This window comes from Amborella trichopoda, chromosome 2 (assembly GCF_054954075.1).
Source record: "Amborella trichopoda isolate Santa Cruz 75 chromosome 2, AtrichopodaSantaCruz75HAP2 v2.0, whole genome shotgun sequence".
Classification (NCBI taxonomy): Eukaryota; Viridiplantae; Streptophyta; class Magnoliopsida; order Amborellales; family Amborellaceae; genus Amborella; species Amborella trichopoda.
The window spans coordinates 68,126,971-68,138,946 of NC_142337.1; positions in this window are offsets into that span (position 1 = coordinate 68,126,971).

Genomic DNA, 11,976 nt, shown 5'->3' on the forward strand with positions numbered 1-11,976 from the left:
GATGTTGTTCATATTGAACCGTGGAACCTTGTGGTGTCATTGGTTTTTATTTTTTCATGGAAAAATATAACATGTGGTCCATATTATCGTAATAACGATGATTATGTGGTTTATCCGTCCAATTGATGTTTTGATTGGTTATGGTGGAGATGGAGAATCTACAATTCACCGGCATCACCCTCCAACCTGTTGATGGACGGTGAGAGGACCTCATTGTCACCGTTTTTTGAGATCATCTGGTTCTGGGAGCCTGGTGGATAATAGAACCATTCTTATGGAAAAATACAGTATGCTTCTTGTGAGGCATATTGCAGTGATGCCCACCTTTTGCATTCACCATGTATCTCTCTACTGAATGCACGGCAGATATTGGGGAGGGATGGGGAATAAAGTGAAGAAACGACAGTTGATGATGTTTCAAAATGGGGAGCATGCTACAGTGTGCTCCTATGTGGCATTCAACTGACTATTCATTGATAGCTGTTCTAATTTTTGCCTGTATTCCATTGATTTACACTTTCGCGATTAAGTTACATGGGAAATGCAGTTGAAATCAAATGTTGTGATGCCATTCAGATAAAGCGATTCTAGGGCCTTGCGATTTATGTTTTTTTTCTCTTCCATATTTTGAACTTGGGAGTGAAAATGATCGATTTGGACTAGCAATCATCCAAAATTTGAAAGGGTGTCGCATTTTTCTTTCCTAACATTTGAGATGGCATTCAAGATCGAGTATTTCTAAGATTTTTAAATCCTTTTTTCTCGTGATCAATCTTAGGACGCCAAAATGATGGATTTGTGGATTTTGGGTCCTCAATTATCCAATGAAAGGGGTACACGCTTTCTGGAAATAGTGCTAATCATTGTTTAAGCGATTTATTAGTTCATATTTCAGGTGATATACTATAGTTCAAGGCAAACAATTGCATAAGAACTTAGTACATGAAAATTAAAATGCAAATTAATCAAAGACATGCCTCTTGGCGAAAAGTAGTTTTACTACTATTGCTATAAATTGCTTTGCGTAAAGTACACTATGCTCCCAAGGCAGCATAGTTTACTTCTATTCCCTCGGTTGAAGTACCTACTAGGCAGGTTTTTTCCAATTTGAAATTTTGGGAGCACTTGAAATGATTATTTTTAAAAGAAAAAATTTGGAATTTCAGTTTTTCGACACTTAGATCTTAGCTTCTGAAAATTGGATGATTTCTATTCAATTTTTAGACTCTTTTCAAAAGTGTTTTGCAGGAGTAATAATGAAAGTTTTTTTTATTAAAAAAGTGTTTTGCAGGAGTAATAATGAAAGTTTTTTTTATTGAAAGTTAATATGTTCAAGAGGTTATTTTCTCTAAATTTTGGGGGCCTAAAATTAATCCTAGGTGACATTTTACCCAAGGAAATAAATGGATAGTATTCTCCAAAGAGAGTAGAAGGTCATTTGGCTCGTGTAAAAATCTCTTTGCTTATTATATAAGGGGATTGTATACAATGGGACTATGTAGCTTTGATACAGGGAAGTCACAATTACTTACAACCATTTAATGTGAAATTTGATAGTTTACTTATACGATGAAGTTACCAAAAAAATGATATCCATTTCTTATTGGAAATCTCTTTCATGTTTTATCTAGATAACGCATTAAGAAGACCTTTATTAGGGAGAAGAAATGGGAGTCGGAGGTTTCTAGAAACGAAGCCTCAATTTGGCATGGATTTTCCAGTGTCATTTGTATATGTTGGGAAAACTTGATTAGGCCGGCAAATGGGCCGGGTCCCCGTCAGTTAGCCCCAACCCAATAGGGTCCGGGTCAAACTCAGACCCAACTAGATAAGCAAATATTATAATACAATTTATATATATGTGACGTTTGTATAATGTGCCCACCATTTACCATACAAGGCGCACCTCTAAATTTTGCTAGTTGATGTACTTCCGGTATTAGAAACTTTTTGATGGCTCGAAAATCTATTTTCAACCCTAACGATGAAATTTGAAATTTCAACAACGGTGAAGATCCAACAGATCTATAAACACTTGAAAATCTTGAATATAGAGAGACAGTCCAGATAACTTGTTACAAGATAACTTGTATGTATCTTGGGATTCACAATTGTTTCACCTTGGTTGGAGGTGGTCCAAACTAAAGACTGTGTGCACCATCTACCATTAATGCATAAGTAATATGTGATATGTCTGTTGACTGATTTCCTACTATCTAATCAAGATATAACATTACCAAGTCATAAGTATTGTCGCTAGTTGCCAACTGCCTAATCAAAATTGAAATCAAATAATTAGGGATCTCTACACATAAAACCACGGTAATCTATTCTATTTTTCTTTTGAATTCTCTGACACAATATTTCAAACTGACCCTTTATGTCCCAATGATGCCATTATGAATTTCCTCATCTTTGAGATTAGATTGGAATCTAAGACGAGGCTTCTTAATCTAATCATCCTGCCGACGCCTTGCAAGATATAACAGCAATACAAGTCGCACGTTACAATATTTATTCCAATAAAAAAAAAGTGCAACTATTTATTGTACTCCAATAAAATAAAAAAAAAAAAGTTTATATAAGGTGTCAACTTTATACTGTATGAGTAAGGTACACCTAAAAAAACCCACTAAAAAAAGGTTGTTCTTATGTTGGAAAACCCTCAAATCTATAATCTCGACCTCAAGATTCATAGACATGAAAAAAGAGGATTTCTAGTCTTAAAAATAGTTCATCTTCTACCACGTTATTTGGACTGTTCATTTTCAGGATTTTCAAGTGTTCATAGATCTACTTAATCTTCACCATTTCTAAAACTTTAAATTTCATAATTGGGGCCAACAATATAATTTCATATCATCACAAGCCTTTACGGCGCATTTACGGCATAGTTTTGAGGGGCATATTGCTCAATAGTATAAGGTTGACGATTTATACAAAATTCACGCATAAAAAAATAGTGTACCTATTTTTATTTTTATTTTGTTAAGATTAACTTATGCATTTGTTGCATACATTAAAGCTATCTTGCATGAAGACATGTGACTTTTCCAATAATTTATTTCCCTAAGTTTATGACACCCGACCCCTTACTGCTTTAATGAACCAATAAACTCCCATGAGTTAATATTGGAAATGTGAAAACGCCCAAGAGAAAGACGGACAAGACATCTAATACACTAAATTAAATGGGCACTTCTATAATGTCGATGCTCGACTTTGTCAATGGAAAACTAAGTGCATAATGTAATATGGGCACCAAAACTCAAACCTTGTCGGCAGTGACAGCTACCGTAGGTTGGAGACACTTTCATCGAGCTGGTGTCCAAGCAGTCTTACTGCATCACATGGCCTTTGACTTTGTATCGCATATCGAAGAGACCCAACAAGCTGGTTTTGAACCGGCAGACCGAGTTGGGTGTTTTTTACATTTAACATAATTAAATTTAAAATTATTCTTTAAACATTCAAATAAAAAAGCTTCAAACTCTCTCTCTCTCTCTCTTCTTTTCTTTTTTCTTCTTTTTTTAATAAGATCTTTTAAAACCAGTTTAATCGTTTATCAAATCGGTTTTGATTGGACTAAATCCCTCTTTAGCTCAATGGCTAGTCAAATCCTAACAACACTGCATGACCCAAAAACTATGATTTGAGAACCTTAATAACCTTTTTGGGGAGAACGTATATTTGGAACTCGAAAAGATGTCCTAAAACATAATTGTCTAGAGGATGGCATGCATAGTCCTTTGATGAATTATCATATCTAGGAAAATTTGTTGTCAATGTTATTATTTAATTTTATAAATTGGTCACATGAAAACAAATTAGCGGAAAAATTAGGTTATATAGGTCCCTCTTAACGATGTGTTTTGGCTGTGAGTATTGAGGGTCTAGATGTGCAATTTGGACCCGCAAGTCCACTATGTACATAATTTTGGAAATATCTTTTGAGTTTTAAATTATAAGATATGTATGGAAGGGTGTAATGGGTTGAGCCGGCTGAGGCCAGAGTGGCCCGAGCCCAAGGCGGGATCCAAGAGGGCCAGGACAAGTAAAGGTGTCCTATCTCAGGCATGGACTTACTCTTGGGCATGGCCCTACCCGGCCCCAAGCCAGAAGATACTGTCATTTTTGTCTTATAAATTCAAAGAAAACAAAAAAAAAATTGAGGGGTGTCCTGTCAGATTTTTGACTGAGACCCCGAATTTAAATTTCAGGTTTAGTACCAAATTTAAGGGCGCGGGACGTAGTTGTTCCCGACCAAGCCCACCAGTCCATTGCCACCCCTAATTTGGATGCTCATCGATCCTCCCACAAAATGTTAGTTGTATACATCCGAGAAAAAGGATCATGGAACACTCTTATGACAAATAATACTCTAATGGTGTGTTTGATAATTGGGAGTTTTTGGAAGTGGGAGTTTAACGTCTCACTTCCATGTTTGATATTGTTGTATGGAAGCTTTAAAGTGGAGGGACGGCCTTCCATGCAGCTTCTTTTTAGTGTGAAAGTGGGTTCATTTTTCAAAGACCTTCCTCAAATCACGCCCTAAAACCCTCTAGGCTTCAATAATTTTTTAAAAAATTAAAAAAATAGGCATTTTCCCCCAATTCCAGCATAACATATTTGTTGTACTTGCTTGGCTGATGCCTTCTGGCTTTGCTTGGGATGTTTCATCTCTCTCTCTTTTAAGGGGGAGGAGGTGGAGACAACTTTTGGTTTGAAATTTTAAATGAGTGCTTTGCTTGTTTTTGGGTTACAGTACAAGGGCCCAATAGCTGACCTCTCATGCCCTTTAAACTATTTCAAATTAATGTTTTTTACCATTTGATCAAAGCCAAATGTAGGGGGGGGTCTTGTAAATTTTGAACATTGTTCCTAGAAAAACTGAATTTTGTATCACCTTAGTCATTGATCTATCTTCTTGCATGACTACCAATCGCTTGCTACCTAATTGCGTTTCATGTTATGCAGTATATATAATGATATTTTTTAAAGGGATTATAAATTGCATGGCTTGGAGTGCATTACAAAGTGTGAAAAAATATGTTAGAACTTTTAATCTAATCAATGACACTCTTAAAACCACCCAAATTGAAATATGATGGAAAAGCGTGATTGTGACCTACTCGAACCAAAAATAAATGTTCTCTTTATATGCATTTTTTTCTTTTTTTACAAAAAAAAAAAAAATTATCAAGATAACAATAAAAGATAAATTATTTAATATTTTACTCACATAGTTTGATTTTATTTAAAATACCCATCAAAAGGTATATGATCGTAAGTTACGAATATGTAAAATATTAAGAAGCACATCCTTCATGGGTATTATGTCAAATTTCCCTTAAAAAAGAAAAAGGTACGTTTGCATGGGTTCTAGGATACATATTTCAAGGATTTGAAAACTCTCACCTACACAAATACGCCTATCACCGAGCCAAGGTTGAAGGACTGGCATACAAGTAAGGGAGGTGATTTCATTAAAAATAAGCACTTCAAAATTTTCAAAATGGATGGATCGGATAATGTGTTACAAGATGCTTTATTTTTAAGATTTACAAGATGAACTGTTTTTGAGACTTCAAATCTCTCCCTATATGTATGTGTGTGTGATAGATAGAGGGAAATGTATACAATGAAACTATTTACTTTAAATGCAAAGAGGTCACAATCATTAATGACTATTGGATGTGAAATTGGGTTATACCATAAATTTTTTATCATAATTTATTAAACAAAAGAATTTCAAGTCAAAAAAGTTAGTGCATCGTATAACGAGTTATCAAGACCATTTATTTTCAATATTTTCAAATGTTACTTGATTTGCTCGATATATATCGTTTTTTAAATTTAAAATTTTATAACTAAGGGTATAAATAGATTTTCAAATTATCATATAATTTCCGATTTCAAAACAGTATCTTTAAATTACAAAGAGGCAACCTTATACAAACCTATATTTTGTGTGCATGTCGTAACCATATCTTTCCATTGGGCATTATTTTTATTTGTTTTGCGTTTGGTAGTCAACTATTATTAATTTAGTGGGCCCTTTTTATCGGATGCACATCTGCACATGCAGTAGCGTGATGTTGCAGTGAGTTTAAAATAAGGGGAGGTTTCTTGCATCCTGGACCTCCTTCCATTAATGTATACAACCAGCTCAAGACAGGCACAATCAATATGCTGAGGAGGAGAGAGAAGTTAATATACATGAACATGGAAGAGGAGAGAGAGAGACTTTATTGTATTTTTGTTCTTAGCTTTTCCAAGTTTATAGCACAGTGAGAGTTATGATTGACTTTAGGGGAGACAGATTGACATTTGATAAGAAGTGAGAGGTTGCCCAAAAAGTGGTGAGAGTTTGGTACTAGGAGTTTTGTCTTTTCCTTTTTAGAATCAATGGCAAGCTTTTTATATTATTATTATTTATTTATTTTTTTATAGTATAAAAGTTTAATTTTTTTTTTTATCCAACCGTCCATTCTTAATAGAAAGCTAATATTACCTTAATTACATTATCATGTTTCTACACTATTTTATTTTTATTTTTTTTATAAACTATTTTGACATCAAATTTTGGATGTCCATTCATCTATTAAATTCGTACTAGCGAAAAATAAAAAAAAAATAGTTCCAATAAAATAAAAAGATCAAAATGCCTCTAAAATATTCAAGGGGTATTTTAGTCATTATATTTTATCAAAAATTTATTTTTAATTTATTTTATAGGTGCTTCCCAATGAAAAGATGGCACATACCAAGTTTTATATTCATACAATTTGTATAAAAAAAATTAAACATAAAATACTTTGAGACATCGGATCTAAGATAAAACAGTGAGTGGCTCTCTTGATCAAAGATAGCTGGATAGTAGGGGGAGGATAAAACTTCTATGTTGTAGGGAAAGTATAGAAACCTTTCCCTAGAATCAATGCTTCAAGATACAGATTGTTGATCTGGATCGGTCATCAATTGTGAAATCAAATGGCTAAGGATGTCCTATTGGTCATGCACGAATGCTTTCATGCTTAGGTGCTACTCTAGGCATTTCTTCAATAGATGGATCATGTGCGACTACCAGGGCTAGTACTGATGTCGCTAGTGGTTCCGTCAGATTGTGGCTCCCACCCGAGCGAGATAGAGGTGTCTCGGGCAGCTGGATCTAAGCCAATGATTGGGGAAAACATCTTTCACTAGTGTCCGGTGATCCCCATTGAACAATAAAAAATTTATCAAATTTTTGGCATTATGTTTAGAGTTCAAATTTTAAAATTAATGGTTAGAGATGATTGTGACATTCTTGTATAAAAAATGGATATAAAAACCAATTCATACCATAAATTGAACATGAGGTTATCAATTCTCAGTCAAAAACTCTAGATCAATATTTTTTCAAACATTACTTTTAATACATGGGGCAAATACAATGTTTTAAAGCTCTACAATTCCTGATTTGGATGGCCGATTCAAATGGAGAACTAATCAAAACTGGAATAGTTTCAGGTTGGTATAGGTCCCGTATTATTACCCACTAAAACTCCTCTTTTATACATTTTCTTTTTTTATTTTAAGCTTGTCAAATATTTTTTTACTTCTCCTAAACTCATGTCGCATAAGCCCCTATTTTTATTTTTATTTTAATTTTAATTTTAATTTTGATTTATTTATTTTTAATATTTTTAAATACTTGATTCAGACAGATCCCGACCGATCTAGATTGCCAATTTAGTGATCCAACACATATCTATATGACTGGACAATCCACCCCACCGATCCTACTTTTAATCCCTTGGGCATAGGCTTGGCAATGTGCCATGCAATCTCATTCGCATCCGTCAGCCTAACCCCAAAAAACTAGGTACGTGCCACAAGATGTGGTTGACGGTTAAGCCACCACAACCCAAGGGTATGTCCATGTCGGGCCAAGTCCAAGACAAAGCCAGCCCTGTTTGGTCTGGGCCGACCCTTATATTCTTACTCTCTTTTTTGGACCGGCCCGACCTGGCCCTAATAGGGCCAAGGCCGGACTAAGGCAAATACCTCTTCACCCTGATTAGAGCTATGCAGGGCTTGGGCTAGCCTTGCAGGGATTAGGGCTGGGCTAGAACCATGGCTGGCACGGGCGGTTGCCAGCCCTAATTGGACCACAAGACATGGGGTGATGGATACCTGGGATAAACAAAAGCGGGTTATTTAGTGGTATAAACATGTGAGGGAGAGATGGGATATAGGGATGTAGCCATGAAAGGGAGAAAGAAAGAGAGCATGGGAACCGAAGGGAGGGGGGGCGCATTGTTATTTAGTGGTCTCCAGGGACTACTTGAAAAACGATGATTGAATGATGCCCTGCCCTTTTGTCGTCCCATTTTGTCTCATCGGTTTTGTCATTCTTGGGTTTCCAAATCAGCCACGTGGCAGTGGATAGTGCTCAGTCGACACTCGTTTGGAATCAGACTCTTGTCATGTGACGTTTTATTTTTTATTTGTATTTGTTTTTTGGATGCTAACCTACTCGCCTCTATCACTCTCCATATTTTATTTTCCTTTCCTTTTTTCTTTTACAGGAATTTTTTTTTCCTTTATCTTTATCTGAGAAATTTATAAAAAAATTATTATTTTATTTTAAAATTTCAAATTAATCCCATATATTTCATATTTTACGGTCAATTTTCCATTTTGAGAGTATTAATTTTATTTTATTTTATTTCATTTATTATCTATCCAACTAATTAAGATTAAATTTAGTATGTTCATATTTCTTATCATCTATGTTTTTTTAATTGTTGTTTAGTGGTAGGAATCGAACTTGAGACATAACGTTGCCAAACATCACTGGCTAACCACTCAAGCAAAGCCCGATTCCTTGAAAAGTAAGGATATCTTGATTATATATTATTTTAAAAATATTTTTTACTTTAAATATCAGATATGATTGACTGTATTAAGAAAGTGAAAAAATAAGTTTTAGGATAAATTAGAGGGAAATTAAATTTCGACAATAAAAAAGAAAGCTATTAATGAAAAATGATATTGTATAAACCTTGACAATGTAATATAAATGATCAAGACTTGGAAGAAGTTAAAAATGCTAAGAAAAATACAAAAGAAGAAGCAAGTAAGGTTAAACTTAAAGCATGTAATAATCGTTACAATTAACTGGTGACGTGAGAAGGTGAAAAATATGTATTCAAACTAGCAAAAACGAGATAGAGGAAGTGTATACATCTCAATCACATTCAATGCGTTGAGAGTGAAGATCACATGATATTGGTAAAAGATGACGAGGTCAACAAAATGTGGATAATTTATTTTCAAATTTGTTAAATAGCAAGCAAAATGTGGATAATTTATTTTCAAATTTGTTAAATAGCAAGCACTATGGAAACACAACGTTAAGATAAAACTTTGACATTAATGAGAGTGGGGTCAAGTTACATCGCAGGATTATGACATTTGAAGTGAGATAAGCTTTTTATTAAGATGAAAATAGGAAACACTTTAAGATCGAAATAGTACCACGATAGAAGTTAGGAACTACATGGAGAATATTGACAACTGGTAGCTTGCCAAGTTGTTCAACAAGGTGCAGAGAACAAATAAAATGCCCAAAAAATGGAGAAAAAATATTGACGTACCTATTTAGAATAACAAATGAGACATGCATAATTGTATAATCTATTGAGGGATTAAACTTATGAGTCACATTATGAAGCTGTGGGAGAGAGTGGTTTAGCAAAGACTAAGATGTGAAACAAGTGCATCAAAAAAATCAATTTGGTTATGTGCTAAGGAGGTCAACTATTGAAGACATTTTCCTATTTAGGCAACTGGTTGAGAAGTATAGAGCGAAGAGAAAATACCTCCACATAATATCTATTGATTTAGAAAAAACATACGATAAGATACATAGAGATTTAATTTGGTAGGTATTGGAAATGAAGTGAGTCACAATAGGCTATATTGACGTAGTGAGAAATATGTACACGAGAACACTAACTAGTGTAGTGACAATTAGTAGGGACATAAGTGAGTTCTCAATGGCAATGGGGCATTCAAATGGGCCCATATCTATTTGTTTTGCCTATGAACGAGTTGACCAGGAACATATGAGATGATGTATAGTGGTGTATGTTGTTCGCAAATAATATAGTTTTGATTGATGAGACTAGAGGTATCGTTGATGTAAAGTTAGAACGTTGGAGGGATGTTATAGATCTAAAGATTTTAAAATTATCCAGACTTTATTGATAATAGGAGTAAAATCAAAGAAGTAGCTAAAATTGATGGTCAATAAATGCCTAAAACATATTGTTGGAAGTTCGAAACCAACCTTTTGTTCAATCAAATTGTGGCGCACTTCAAAGATTTCACTACAAGGTGTGGTTTTTGAGGCCCAACTATCCTCAAATTGATCATCTCGACCTCAATATGTGTGGACATGAGAAAAATAAATAACATGGATTTAAACTTTTGGAAACAGTGCATCTAGTAATATATTTATTGACGATCAATTTTCAAGATTTTAAAGTTTTCATAGATCCGTTCGTTCTATACTTTTTTTAAGCTTTAAATTTTAGGAAAAATGACTTTTACCCCCTCCCTAAAACTTCTTATTAGTCTATTTGGGTTCACCAAAATCCCTTGTACCCCATCAAACTTAAAATTTTGGGACTGTTAATACCTTAATTGTGTTTTTTTTTTTGTTTTTTTCACAAATTTGATCGTTTTATTTTACTAAATATTATCTTCTTAAAACCAATTTTACCTCCGTGGATCTCACTCTATAAATTTAGACCTGAAAAAAAAATGATTTTTTTTTTAACATTATGATATATTTAACAGTTATATCAATATCGTTTGAACGTGAAAAGTGATTAATCAAGATATTTGTTATTATTGTTAATGGTTATTATTTATTTACTCATTTATTAAATTTTTTATCAAAATACCTATAAGAGATGAAATATTTAACAAGTAATATATAAAATAAAAAAATATATATAAATTCTAAAAAATAAGAAATTTGATTTGTAATGTATTTTTAAATACTATTTACATTATAATAAAGATTAAAAATTATTTTGATCATTAATACTCACTTTTATATTTTTCTATCTTTTTTAGAAAAATTTTAAAATAGCACTTGAAAAATATAAAATAGGTTAAAATCTATTTGTTTCATTAATTTTCAATTTTATTTGAATATGTTTTATTTTAATCATTTTTTATATGTTTTTCATATTTTAGTAAAAAATTTATTTTTATTTTTTTCAACACTGTTTGTGACGGACAGGACTTATGCAATTAGCGCGGTTGAAACCACTTCCGTCTGGCTAATTGTTCCGGTTCCATTTTGCGAATACAGGTTTGGACTGTTAGCTTAGAGCTTGGAGTGTTAGGTAAGTGCAAGCCCACAAAATTTTAACTATTTTGATATTTCCATATTAAATATCCCCATAAATTTAGCCGGTATTTCGTAGACACGTGGCGACTAGTTGTAATGCACGTGAAATATTTCTAAATTGATTTATCTAGAATATTCCGTCAGACGATCGTAACCGTTGGGTTTCTCTAGATGGACGTCTGACAGTAGAGCTTCCAAAATTTGGGTTTGCCGCGCAAAGTCAAACTCGTATTTGATTCTCACTTGCTTCGTCCCCTACGTGCAGGCTCGGATTCACCGAAGCAATGCTCTGTTTAATTTCACAAAACCAGCTTCCTCTGGTTTAACCGCGAAAGCCCAAGACTGTTAACTCCATTAAAGCTCGCTTTGGAGCTCGTAAGTGTATTTTTCTCCATTATCACAAGCTTTATTTACAAACATAATTACATTTTCTCTAGTTTTATCTCATTTTTCGGAGATTTTTAAAGGGTATTGTTTTTTCTTTATAAATTTCTCTGTGCTGTTCCATTGTTTTTTTTTTTTCAGGTGTGATACCGGTTTTCCGTTGTATTTTTCTTTTTTTT